Source organism: Gymnoscopelus microlampas, assembly GCF_963454915.1.
Source record: "Gymnoscopelus microlampas genome assembly, chromosome: 21".
In the NCBI taxonomy this organism is placed as follows: domain Eukaryota; kingdom Metazoa; phylum Chordata; class Actinopteri; order Myctophiformes; family Myctophidae; genus Gymnoscopelus; species Gymnoscopelus microlampas.
Window position 1 is genome coordinate 35,361,121 of NC_139958.1, and position 13,514 is coordinate 35,374,634.

General features: G+C 40.8%; 1 protein-coding gene across 1 annotated transcript in view; it reads left to right on the top strand.

Moving 5' to 3' along the window:
• Positions 1-13,514, top strand: part of klf4 (Kruppel like factor 4) — a 107,457-nt gene that overhangs the window by 16,017 nt on the left and 77,926 nt on the right. The gene's annotated exons all lie outside the window — the stretch shown is intronic.

The window sequence follows — 13,514 nt, forward strand, 5'->3', positions numbered from 1 at the left end:
GGGGGCGTCCCTTGGCCTTGACAGTAGACTTGCACTTTCACTCAAAAGACCGAGATTCATGAATGAGCTTCCAGCCGTAAGTTTGTTTACCTTTGGGAGGGCTGGATCTGAAACCTCAATCAAGGTGTGGAATGTGATTGTGAAACAAAGCTTTCTCTCAGGCTGCTGTCAGCGCCCTCGCATTGTTTAGCCCTGAGTCAAATCTCACCGAAGCATTTAACTATCAGGAATTCAAACCACAGTAAATGCAGTGCAGTGGACTTTAAGCTTTATTGGCTTACGTGCGACACATTTAATAATGTTCAAAACTGATGCATGGCTTATTGAATTTGACTAGACACGTGCTCGTGTGTGCACCCGAAGTGGAAAATGAACGTGTTTAAACTAAGAAAATATTTTTGTGTGGTCCAATTTATTAGATTAAATATACAGTACATGGGAATTGTGGGTAATTGAAGGTGTTAGAGTGAGGCATTGTGGGGCATAATACATTTTCTAATCATGGTATCAATCATAATAATAGCATGTGGCATTGTACAGTAAATCCCCTCCAGACACAATGAAGGGTCTGAGTTGGATATGTGTATTTGCGCCATAACCAAAACATATGAGAGAAGTGAAAAGCAAGCAGTTGAAGGTGATCTGCCAAGCAAATTATATTTCTTAGTCATTCATTCCCAGTCCATGTCCAGTTGTGCACTATTGAGTATAATGCACTTACTGTACATGAGCTGGGACTTGTTTCCATTTGCATTTCCAATGTGAAATCAGTGAAGCGATTCCAATCGGGTGGAGTGTATGCTCAGTGATTATGCTTGATCTTTTGTCTTAGTTTTCTGTATTTGCTCTATGTTCTGTTTTTGCTCTATTCTCTGATTATCTACAGTATCAGTGAAAAACTCATTTGACCAGAGATGACTCATCCCAGGTTTGGAGTGGTGGCCATACACCACTAACTGGGGCGTGTCAGTAGATAACTGGATCGTGCGTCAACCACATAATCGCAGCTTTGCTGGTTGGGTTCTAGCTGAGACTTGTTGCATGGCTTCTCCCCTCTCTGCCATCAGTTTCCTGTCTACTGACGTTTCAAAGTAAAACAGTAAAGAATACTGTACTGTAAAGACAGTAGTAATAATAATATTATCATCAAAATTACTATTATTATTATCCACACTGCACTGTAAAGACTAAGTATTATCGCCTAGTAGAGATTTGCACTCCACTGATCGCAACAATTTCTCCTCTTAAATTTAATCAGAAGTAATCTGGAAACTGAATCAATTAAACAACATTAGAAGGACTAGATCCTGCAGTCATAAAGTTAGACGACACCAGAAGCACATACTGTCCTGCCTATTTAAAGTATAACCAATACGTATGTTCTTGGTTCACGGTCAGAAGCATACATGTACAGTTACCAGGTTTCTGATGCATTAAAACTGAATTGAATATTAGCTTTAACAATCACAAAAATCTGCACTATTCTTGAAGTCTGAAACACTCAACCAAATAACCAAACTTATACCTAGTAGAAACTGAAAAGAGCCACTGTAACACAGGTAGTGGAGTTGAAGGAGGAAATAACTATGGTACAGCAATTTAACTACTAACTAGAGCAGCTCAGGTAGTAGAGCATTCACTTGGGAAGTGGAACGTTCTTGGTTCAATCCATGTCTAAATGCACCAGTTACCAATTTTATGATCCTTACGTTTGGCATCTATGTTTTTCCAGTGGGTGTCCTTTGTGTGGCATTTGTCTTTCTAATAAACACATTGAGACCATTCTGTAAATGGGTGAATGCATTCATGATTGATTAATTATAAATCACTCATCATTTCCTAAACCATTGATCAATATTACACCATGTCCTCCTAAGTAGTCCACAGAAAGACAGCCTGTTGAACAGCTAATTACATAATGTGACCTTTGCTTTGATAAACAACATTTTAGGATGCCAGTGCACCAAATCAATTTGGATAATGCTAATAGATGCGTTGAAATATTGATTAGGATAATCTGCCTCCTATAAAGAGTAGCTCGTTAAAAAACATAATCCCCTGAGCATCCAGCTAGCTGACAAAGACCAGATGGGGGTGTTTATGCTGCGTTTGACCTGTTGAATTAAAGATCAACAAAAATCTAAAGTACCCTTAAAACTGCATTAAAAATGTATGGACGAGTCGCACATTTTAAAACAAAGTTGTAGATGTATTTATTTATTTATTTACACACTAAAATAGATAGCTATTTTAGTGTGTAGTGTGCATATAAATGCATGCACATAAACCTTCTGAAGAAATGTAATGCATTTGAATAGCATTTATTTAATTGATGCATTGTAAGTTACTATTCACCTGCCTCAATAAATAATCTCTGGACCGCTTACAACTGGTCCATAACGCCCCTGCCAGAGTCACATCACTTTCAGCATGGCCTCCCACCAGTTCAAGGTTCTTGTAATCACGTACAGAGCACCCGCATGCATATTTACTGTATGTGTTGCACTCCACTCATATGTGGCCAGTAGGTCACTGTCACTGAGATCTTCAGACCAGGGTTTGCTTGGCTGTTCCGTACAGGAGGCTCAAAGCAGTGTTGATTTCATCGACTAAAACTATGACAAAAAATGTTGACTACCTTTTTTCACTGACAAAAACTAAATAAAAACTAAGTTACGATGACTAAAACTGTGACTAAATATATTGTCAATTTCCTCAACAAATAAAAACTAGACTAAAATGTTAGGACTAGTGGAGAAGAGATCCAGTAGAACTAAAAGACAAGTCGTTTTATGTTTGGTTGCGCATGGGTGTTGTGCTCTGAAAATAGCAGATTTACAAGCTCACAACACGTCAAAATATAATCTTATGATATTTAGTCGACTAAAACTAGACAAAAACTAAAACATTTCAGACGAATAAAATATGACTAAAACTAAATGTTTTTATTTTTATTTCATTATTGTATTGGGTATGAAGTTTACCACTAGTATACCACATACTACCACTTCATACCCAATACAATAATTACATTAAAACTAAATGAAAATGTATTAAAAACTAAAAGATGAGGATTTTTCATAAGTGTGGATCATGTTGAATTTCATTGGAGTGTCTTCACTAAGGAGAGATCCAGCACCGGAAAAAATCGAAAATCCGATAAAAGACAGTGGGAAAAACCACAGAGCTACAAGTCACAAAATAATAGCAGTTTTTAAAAACGTTCTGAACATAGGGGCTGTATCGAAGCGAAGGCTCGGTCACCTTTGCTTTGAGCTAGTGTTGATTTTGACTGCAAATTTTGATTTAGTTTTAGTCATATTTTAGTCGTCTGAAATGTTTTAGTTTTTGTCTAGTTTTAGTCGACTAAATATCATAAGATTATAGTCGACTAAATCTACAGTTGATTTAGTCGACTAAAATGTATTTTGGCGGGCCTTGATGGCGTCGTAATGGCTGATTTTACACTTGGTTGCATGCTGAAAATAGCCGATCTACAATGGACCAGTTAGTCTCAGCCGATTATAAGACTGTGTGGATACTGTGCTTATACAGTAGTATGACATCAGTGGGTGTCATATGCTGGAGTTATTGAGCCCTTTGACAATCTGACAGTATACTACCCGAGTTTAACTTGAATCTCCTGCATATAATATTGTGTGTTGACACATGGACACACACTGTACCGAAATAGATACCAACATCAACCGTGTGTGCAGTGCAGTATCAATAGCACAAGATGTACAGTGGCTTATAATCGGCTGAGACTAACTGGTCCATCTGGTTCTCAAAGCAACGATGGACAATGAATCCTGGGAACATGAGCATACATAGTACACTAAACTGTCAATACCCATACAATATGGGACACTAAATCCCTTCCTAAAGCTGCATACAATACTTTTTATTGCCACACTAGTAGTTTTAAAACATAGATATCAGTGGTGTAAAGTGATTAAGTACATTTACTCAAGTACTGTACTTAAATACAATTTTTAGGTACTTTTACTTTACAGGAGTATTTCCAATTGTCGTATACTTTTACTTCTATTATTATTATTATTATCTTATACTTCTACTCCACTACATCTCCAGAGGCAAATTGTACTTTTACTCCACTACAATTATTTGAAAACTTGAGTTACTTTGCAGATATAAATTATTATATATCTTATACATACATTACAAACATACATGAAACACTTTAGCCCTATTTTATACCTAGGCTATTTGAAAATAGCCGATCTACAAGCTCACAACGCGTCGCGTTGCGACGCGTTGTGAGCTTGTAGATCGGCTACAGTATTTTCATTTTTTTACTTTTGGTACTTTAAGTACTGTACATTTGGATACCAATAATTTTGCACTTTTACTCAAGCAATTTTTTTATTCCGGACTTTTACTTGTAACAGAGTACTTCTACATTGCAGTATTGATACTTTTACTTCCAGTAAAACATTGAAGTACTTTTCCCACCACTGATAGATATACAGCATAATAATGTAACACACACACATGCACACGCGTGCGCGCACAGTCCAAAATAAGAGCTCCATTACTTTACACTCGGGGGCAGAGGCAAAAGACGCTGACTGCTGATATTTTCTGTTTGTTTAAACATTTTAGTCACAGTGAAACAATGCTCATTTAGGTTTGTGGGTTGCATGGCGGTTTAGGGAGCAGAACACAGAGCGGTGTGAAGAGCAGATGTCTGAGTGAAAACTGTTCGAAAACTCTCCAGAACTGCATGCATGTTCGTCTCAATTCCTTGTGAAATGGTCTTATCTCTTTTCATCAAACAACCAACAACTGGAAGAACACTGTCTTGCTGTGACAGCAGATATTTGCAATAATTTACTGTACCGTAATTAAAGAATGGTGGGGGAAAAACACCCCAAACAGAGTATTGCTTAATTTATAGGCCATAACGGCGCCGGGCGTCCCAAGCCAAGAATAGCAGATATATACAAGCTGTATATCATTGCTGTCGGGCAGAAACCTCATATCGTAGTGAAATAGCCGATCTACAAGCTTGTGAGCTTATTATGATTAAAAAAATAGTTTTCTGAAATATAATAAAAAAGGAACAGTTTTGTACATGTGACAATATCTGAGCTTGTAAATCTGCTATTTTCGGCGTGCTGCTACGCTACGCCGTCGTACAACAAAGTTTAAATCAGGCTTATATATCACACAGCAATCTGTGAACAGCACAGAGAACGACAGAGCCCCATTCCCTATTCCCAGCCATAGCAGCACACGCACTGGGACTCTTTTCCCACTAGCGTCTTAAAATAGTCACAGAGGGCTTTTCAATTATACAGGCCGCACCGTAAGAAGGGGCCCCAATCATAAAACCAGAGTGTTTACCTCCTCTCTAAATCTTAACTCGGCTTTGATTAAGGGGACGCAAGGCAGCCGCTGGGGAGCTGGGTTAGGGAGGACGAGGCCAGCCTGGGGGGGGTGGGGGGGTGAACACCGAACAAAGCTGTTAGGAAATACAATGACGGCCGTAATTGTCGGCCGTCCGTGATGTGAGGTCGGTGGCACATCCAGTATAATGTAACACTTAAAGTACAGACAGAGCTCGGGTGGCGCAGTGGTATATAAAGTGCCGGGAGGTTGTGGGTTCTAATCTACCGCGGTGCATCTGGCTTTGTCGAGCGGCTATGCGAACACAATTGCCCCATCTTCGGGGGAGGGAAGCCGGGGTGGGGAGGTTGATATAAGTCACTGCATGTACTCCTACGGGCTGGGGGCGGCACCTGTCAGCAGGGAGTGTTGCAGCGGGAGGAGCAGGACGAAATTGCTCTACGTCCTCCTGGTGGGGGCTCCTCACTGGCAGGTGAGTCAGTAGGATACGACAGCAGTGACAACACAGAAATGTGTGTGGGGAGGAATTAATTGGCATAACGGCAAAATTGGGGAGAAAAAAAGGGGTACTCCCCCCCTGTGACGTATAAAGTCTTTATTGTGATAGTTAAAACAAAGCTGTGACATCAGAGCTGTAGCACAGGTATCCCTTTGATGACATCATGGAAAAGAAGAGTTGCTCTGTGTCAGTGTGTGTGGGTGTGCTGCATAAGTGTGTATAAGGTGTGTATAAGGCCGTGTATAAGGTGTGTATATACCGTGTATAAGGTGTGCTCTTGTGTGTGTGTGTGTGTGTGTGTGTGTGTGTGTGTGTGTGTGTGTGTGTGTGTGTGTGTGTGTGTGTGTGTGTGTGTTCTATGCCTGGGAAACCATGATTTGACAGTATTAGATTTGTAGTTGAATTATCTTTTGTTGATGTTTGCTAAGCAACAAATCACATCAAATAAGTTAAGTACACTGAAGTATTATAAAGACAACCAACGGCTTAGAAAGCTGTCCTGAATTTGGAATTTGCCTCAATCTCAATGAAAGACTACATTATCCATTAATTTTAATAGGTCAGGTGGTGAGGAGAGGAGTCCCAAACAAATCACATAAAAAAATCACCATGCAAGTTATTAAAATGACAGCGGTCCAAACCGTGCCTGGAAAAAAAAGCACCAGCAAAAGCAAAAAAACTGAAAATATCCATCCGAGCCTTGTGGTAGAAAGATCATGTTTTATACGTTAAAATATTGCCTCATAAAGCCATTTAAGAAACATCAAGGCATTCTCCCCTGCCTCCAACAAATAGAACTAAAAGGCCACATGAAAGACTAGCGCCGTGCTGTAATTCTATTTATCATGATGACCTAAAATGCATCCACCCTATCTCATCAGACAGACATGGACTGCTTATTAAGCCCAATTTTCGTTGATGTTGTTGTCGCGAGCCAAAAATAGCCGATCTACAAGCTCACAGCGCGACGCGTTGCGACGCGTTGTGGGCTTGTAGTTCGGCTATTTTTGGTGCACGGCCCTTTGTATGACGAAGTACAGGCCTTCCCCCCAAACAGTCCACAAATGAACTCGGAGTCAACTGTATTCTCCGTTCATATATCTTGTTTACCCAGTGGATATACTGTATGGAGGCTTACAAAGCTTGGGGCGTTATTGTAAATAACACAGCATTTCTGTCCCTGACAGCCCTGCTCCCGTGCGTCACTTTGAACTCGCTCTGCACACTTTTGTCGGTTTCACACTGTCACTTTTGTGACAGTTGCAAAACGCTCCAGAGAGGAATGTAAATGAAACTCGCAGTTTGTTGAATTTCAGGAGCAACAGGTATTGCCAGCCAGGGCACAGCAGTAGTCACGTACGGTCCGTTTGTATATTTCTGTTTAGATCTGCTTTAGATTCTGGTGTTTGCTACTGTGGCGCTGCTATGACAACCGAGTTTCCCTCGCAGGATCAATAAAGGTCGCCTGCCTGCCTGCCTGCCTGTCTGTCTGTCTGTCTGTCTGTCTGTCTCTTTCTACCTGTCTCTTTCTACCTCTCTCTTTCTCTGCTGCCTGCCAGCCAGCCAGCTAGTGTGCAAGGATATTAAAAGAACGTACACACACTCTCATGCACGTATGCACGCAGCCATACACACACATGAGGGAGGGAAAGTTAGGTCTGCAGCCACTATTGGGCCATATGCAGTGATGATTTTTGTGTCATATAATGTTTATTTTATTATCTTGTGTGGGATGGGGGCATTTAGGTAGCCTCACAATAGCATACATACAAAACACATGCAAGCACACAGACGCATCACATGCATAAAACAAACACACACTGTCAAAGAGTGCACCATGATCCTTGACACCATTGCCACAGCTCTTCATTATGGTTTGGTTAAATTAACAGCCACTTCAATGACCATAAAACAACAGTAGCCAGGCTCTTAAAATGCTGAGCTGTTTCCAGCATGGCAGTGTCACACACAACACCATACTTTCCCCTCACATCAGCAAACAAGAAAACTGCAAACCGCTTTATTATTTATAAAACAGGATAGTATAAGCTGTTGTTGGCATAGCAGACAATGTTTTGGGGCCTCTTCTTTTTTTCTCTCTCCACTTCTTCTTTTTTTTTTTTTTTACAGAGAATTATACTGTCATAAAACCCCCTCTTTTTTATTCAATACAGCATGTCTAGACTATATTTTTATTATCATTATTGCCAGTAGCTAATTAGGGTTTTATTGCGCGAGTCGATTTGGAGTTTTGCTTCTCCTTTGTTTTTCTAAGTTTTTGTCATTCCTTGTGAGTCTGAGGGGGAATGGATGTCAGTCAAGCAGCCTGTCAGCCACCCACGGCAGGAACCGCAAGGAACTAGGAACCGCCTGCACGTCTGCTCTATAGTGTCAGATTAAAAAGCTAAACAAAAACACAACTTTATTGTACATCTGGCAGCACATATTGTACTAGTAGAAAATGACTAACAAAATACCATAGTTAGTTCAGAAAGGTAGCGGCTAATTTGAATGTTTATTTTCTTTTCCCTTTTCCCTCCAATTTAGTCATTATGCCAATTCACAATTTGTCCCCAGACTAGTACGTGTGTCACTGTTAACCCCTACAGTTTGGTCGTGTGGGAGTGTATCTCCTCCGATACACATGAAGTGGTCAGATGTTTCTTTTCACCTGACCGTGAGAAGTTTGAGGAGGTTGTAGCACGCGTGGAGGAGCCTGAGAAACTTGTAGGAGTCACTAATGCAGCTTCCCATCCTCGAACGCGGCCAGTTGTTTTTTGGGGAGCGCCCGCCCAAGCCGGAGGTACTATGGCTAACCCCTAGTTTCTACGGAATTTGAATTACATCGCAAAAGTCCTGAACATTCATATCATAGTTAGCTAGAGTTGTTGCTAAGGACTAACACATATTGTTGAGGGTTTAGTTCCTATGATACGGTCCCGTTAAGTGGAAATTGTTTGGGCAATCCAGCAACCAATCCTTTGTGGGTGTGAGAAATTGAATTCTAAACTCGTTAGTAATAATATTATTACAATTGTATTTTACTAGTGTCATGTTGTAGCTTATTCTCCTCTCTGGAGGAACTACATTCTTTTCAGGTCAGTGCACTTGAAGGAATAGGCTGATGCAAACACATAACAACAGAGCTAACACCGATATTAATAACACAGCATTTGACCCCAGTATATCAATTCGGTACAAGTACTCTTCTGTTATTCTGTAATCATTTCATGTAGCACCATTATTTCTTCATACAGTACTTTCCCACAGGAAAAAGAAAGCTGAACTGTGAACCTCCTGTTTGGTGACGTTCCAGTAACATTTCCAGAAAGTGTAACTGTAACACTGCCTGAAGTCTGTGGGCTGGCAATGACAAAACTCAAGCTTTATAATTATGACCGTACTGTACCTCAAAGACTTTTAACTTTTCTTAATCCCTGTCCCAGAGACTTAAAAAGCTTGTGCTCTAAACTACATGGAACCTCCATTATGTACAGTATGTATGTATGTACAGTATTTATGTATGTATTTACGTAGTACACATGTACGTAAATAATACAATGTGTATGCATGCACAATATGTACTGTATGTCATGTATACAGTGGTGGAAAGTACCTAAGTACATTTACTTAAGTACTGTACTTAAGTAAAATGTTTAGGTATTTGTAATTGACTATTTCCCACTTTCACTTCTACTCCACTACATCTCGGATCCAAATATGGTACTTTTACTCCACTACATTTATTTGAAAACTTTAGTTACTAGTTACTTCGTAGATTTTGATTATTATTACAAAACATACATTAGCCCTATATACATTTCAGCCATTTGAAAATGGCAGATCTACAAGCTCACAATGCGTCGCATTGTGAGCTTGTAGATCTGCTATTTTTAAACAATGTTTTTTACATTTTATACATTTGAAAACTTGTGAAATGGGACCTTCTGCATAATGAGTACTTACTACTTTTGGTACTTTAAGTACATTTTTATACCAATACTTTTGTACATTTTGAATTCCGGACTTTTACTTGTGACAGAGTACTTCTACATTGCAGTATTGATACTTTTACTTAAGTACTTAGGTACTTTTTCCACCCCTGCATGTATACGACTGTACTCTACAGTACATTATGCATACAGTATGTGTGTCCATGGGTGTACCGTTGCGGTTGTACACTGTACGGTGGTGCGGTCGTGTGCTGAAGGCCGTGTGGGAACGTGGGAACTCTGAGGAAGGAAGAAGGACATACAGACAGACAGACAGACAGACAGACAAATACAATGAAAGGTGGAAACTGAAACTGAAAGCAGCCCACAAGCTATATATAGAACATATGTGGTGCTGCTGATGCTCTCAATGAGAGGGATGGTGGTTGGTGTCATGTTACTCTCTGTCTCTCTCTCTGTCTCTCTCTCTCTCTCTGTCTTTCTGTCTCTCTTTTTGTCTGTCTCTCGGCCTCTCTCTCTGAGAGAGACTCTCTCTCAGTCTCTCTCTCTATTATTCCCAGAGTTGCATCTCTTCATTTAACCCGTTCAGACCTTACAGTGTAATTATCCCCCGAGGACGTCATCCTCTTGCTCTCCACTCCACAGCTGTTGGGGGTGTTGTCCGTCCGTAGGAGGGGGGAGGGGGGAGGGGTGAGGTGATCTTGATCTTGCCTATAGAGCAGGAGCTGCTCTGTTTTTGTCGCAGGTTGTTTGTGTGTCAACATGATTGAGCCCGCGAGGTTACCATTTCATGGCCGGCGAGCAACAGGTGTTACGTGTGTGACGCCCGAGAGAGAGAAAAGATCAGCTACAATGACACACGGTGGATAAGGTGACACGTCAAAAAACAACCAGCAGCTTCGTTTTCTTTGAGGCCCTCTGGCGTGTTGTATACGCGTTCTGTCTGTCTGTCTGTCTGTCTGTCTGTCTGTCTGTCTGTCTGTCTGTCTGTCTGTCTGTCTGTCTGTCTGTCTGTGTCTATTTCCTCAGCCTCCTTCTATCTCCACTTCTCTATTCTCGTCTTCATTTTCCCACACAGTGTTTCAGTTGGTTTGTACATTCTCAGAGTTACAACTTGATCAACTCTACACTAGCGTACAAGGTCTGTGAGGTCTTTTCCCCCAAGAGAAACAAAAATAATTAAATAAAGCACGCTCGTCCAGGCGTAAACTGCCGGGTGCTGGGCAGAAGCGAGCACTAAAAAGGAGTCCACACACTGGATCAAGCTCCAAAACGTTTTATTTTTTTATTAGCCTGGTAGCTCTTTGTCTGAGGAAGAGCTACTGTACCAGGCTTGAAACGTCACCTAGGTGGTAATAAAAAAAAACACTTTTGGAGCTTGATCCAGACTGTGTTCCTTTTCCTCAAGAGAGCCACAAGGTTGCAGTAAACTCCACAGTTCCACTGTAGAAAGTCCTGATGGTTGGTGCCCTGTTTAAGGAGAGGAGCTCACAGCACAGCTGCATACACTGTTCGCATGCACAGTCAAATCACAGTGTTCATTGAACTCTGAGGTGGTTCCATTTTTATACTCTTCTGAGTTAACGTCTTCAACCCTATAGCATCCCGATTCTTGAGGGGAAACATTCGGCGAAAACAGTCGATATACAAGTGCACAGAGCTGGTAGATCGGCTATTTACGGCCCAGAGATTTGGTATAGATGGAAATACTAGACAATATAGAGCTCTGGGGGGACTCTCGTCAATATATAGAGGGTTTAAGTAGTTAAATGAACACAGCGATTTGACTGTGTATCTGTCATAAAACGTCTCAGGGTATTAGCATTGATCAATGACCATCAGTGATCATCACTCTTTAGATATCTCATTCATAACTGAAAAGCAGTCCACAATTCCCTGCCTTGTTCACATGATTAATCTAGAATGTCTCTGTCTATGGGGCAAGCTACTGAGGTCATTAAGATACTGTCTGTCATATAATTTCAGGGATTTTAGATTTTTGTGTAATAGCATTGTAATTAGTGCAGTAGTTAATATTGTGTAATAGCATTGTAATGACTGGTGCAGTAATATTATTCTGCCATATCCCATCCAGCACTGTGACTTATTTTATGGGTAATTAATGGTAGCAACATGACTCATTGGCGGTTTCATTACTGTGCTATATTTCCATATATATTCCATATTGCCATATTCTATATTACAGTGCATGTCTCTCTCCTGTGTGTGTGTGTGTGTGTGTGTGTGTGTGTGTGTGTGTGTGTGTGTGTGTGTGTGTGTGTGTGTGTGTGTGTGTGTGTGTGTGTGTGTGTGTGTGTGTGTGTGTGTGTGTGTGTGTGTGTGTGTGTGTGTGTGTGTGTTAATTTAGTTGACTAAGACTAAATGACTATGATTTTGATATTTAGTCGACTAGACTAAGACTAAACATTTGTCTCACAGGACAGAATTTGCTGTCAAAATTAACACTGGTGTGTGTAGACTTCTACAGTATATTGTCATGCTGCTGGTGCCACTGCTCTTGATCACTACTCTTTCACCCAACTTACCCTCTCTCATGCGCACACACACACACACACACACACACACACACAGACACACACACACACACACACACACACACACACACACACACACACACACACACACACACACACACACACACACACACACACACACACACACACACGCGCGCACCACACAGCCCCAAACATCTGCCTTCCAGGCAGAGTTGTAGCCAGATGTTTTGATATATTCCATATCGTTGCTGTCAGGCAGAAACATTGTATCTACATATTTAAACGTTTTATGTTTTGTTGTAAATGAATGCCCTACTTCATCATACTGTACAAGAGTGTCACATAAAAGTAGTGAAAATAGCAGATCTACAGTACAAGCTCACTACGCACTAAACTGATTTTGCCTTACAAGGTTTCCACCCGATGCTATGCTAATAGTGGCTGGTTGAACAGGTGTTACAGTGCCTGCCCTTCACTCTGCTAAACCTCACTAGCATAAAGTTGAGCATGAAGCCTGATTTATACTTTGTCATACATCGGTGTATAGGTGCCTAAAAATAGCCGATCTGCAACCTTACAACGGGTCGCATCGCGATTCATTGTGAGCTTTTAGATCTGCAGATCTATTGCGTGTAGAACTGCCATGTTCAGCACGCGACATCGGCGCACAACGGATTATAAATTAAGCATAATATATATTTTGCCGCAAGCCTTATTCCATATACTGATGAGGGTATTTACAATCAAGCGCGGTGATTAGCGTATTGCAGCGATACCACCGTAACGAGACACGTTCTAATGACTTTGATTTAAGAATGTTCTAATCAGAAGAAAATGACTTGTACTGTTGACGAATGTAAACTTCGCCTGATACGATAGTCCTCATGTAGAATGTGATGGTTGCCTCCAGTTGTTATGTTAATGATCGCCACTTTCCACTCGCAGAGCACAATATTATGCTACAGCAATTTCCAGTAGTCGTTACGTTGATCAAAAACGGTTAGCTGGCTCACTGGGCACAGACATTCACAGGCGTGGGCCCATTTGTCTAATGATCCGTGGTGTGAAGATTGTTTATCTTTCTCTCCGGGGGAAACGATTGATTGGGAGAGTTATTTTCCCTGGAAGAAAATCGTATTTAAACTAAAAAGCCTTTGGAAATTAGACAACAGA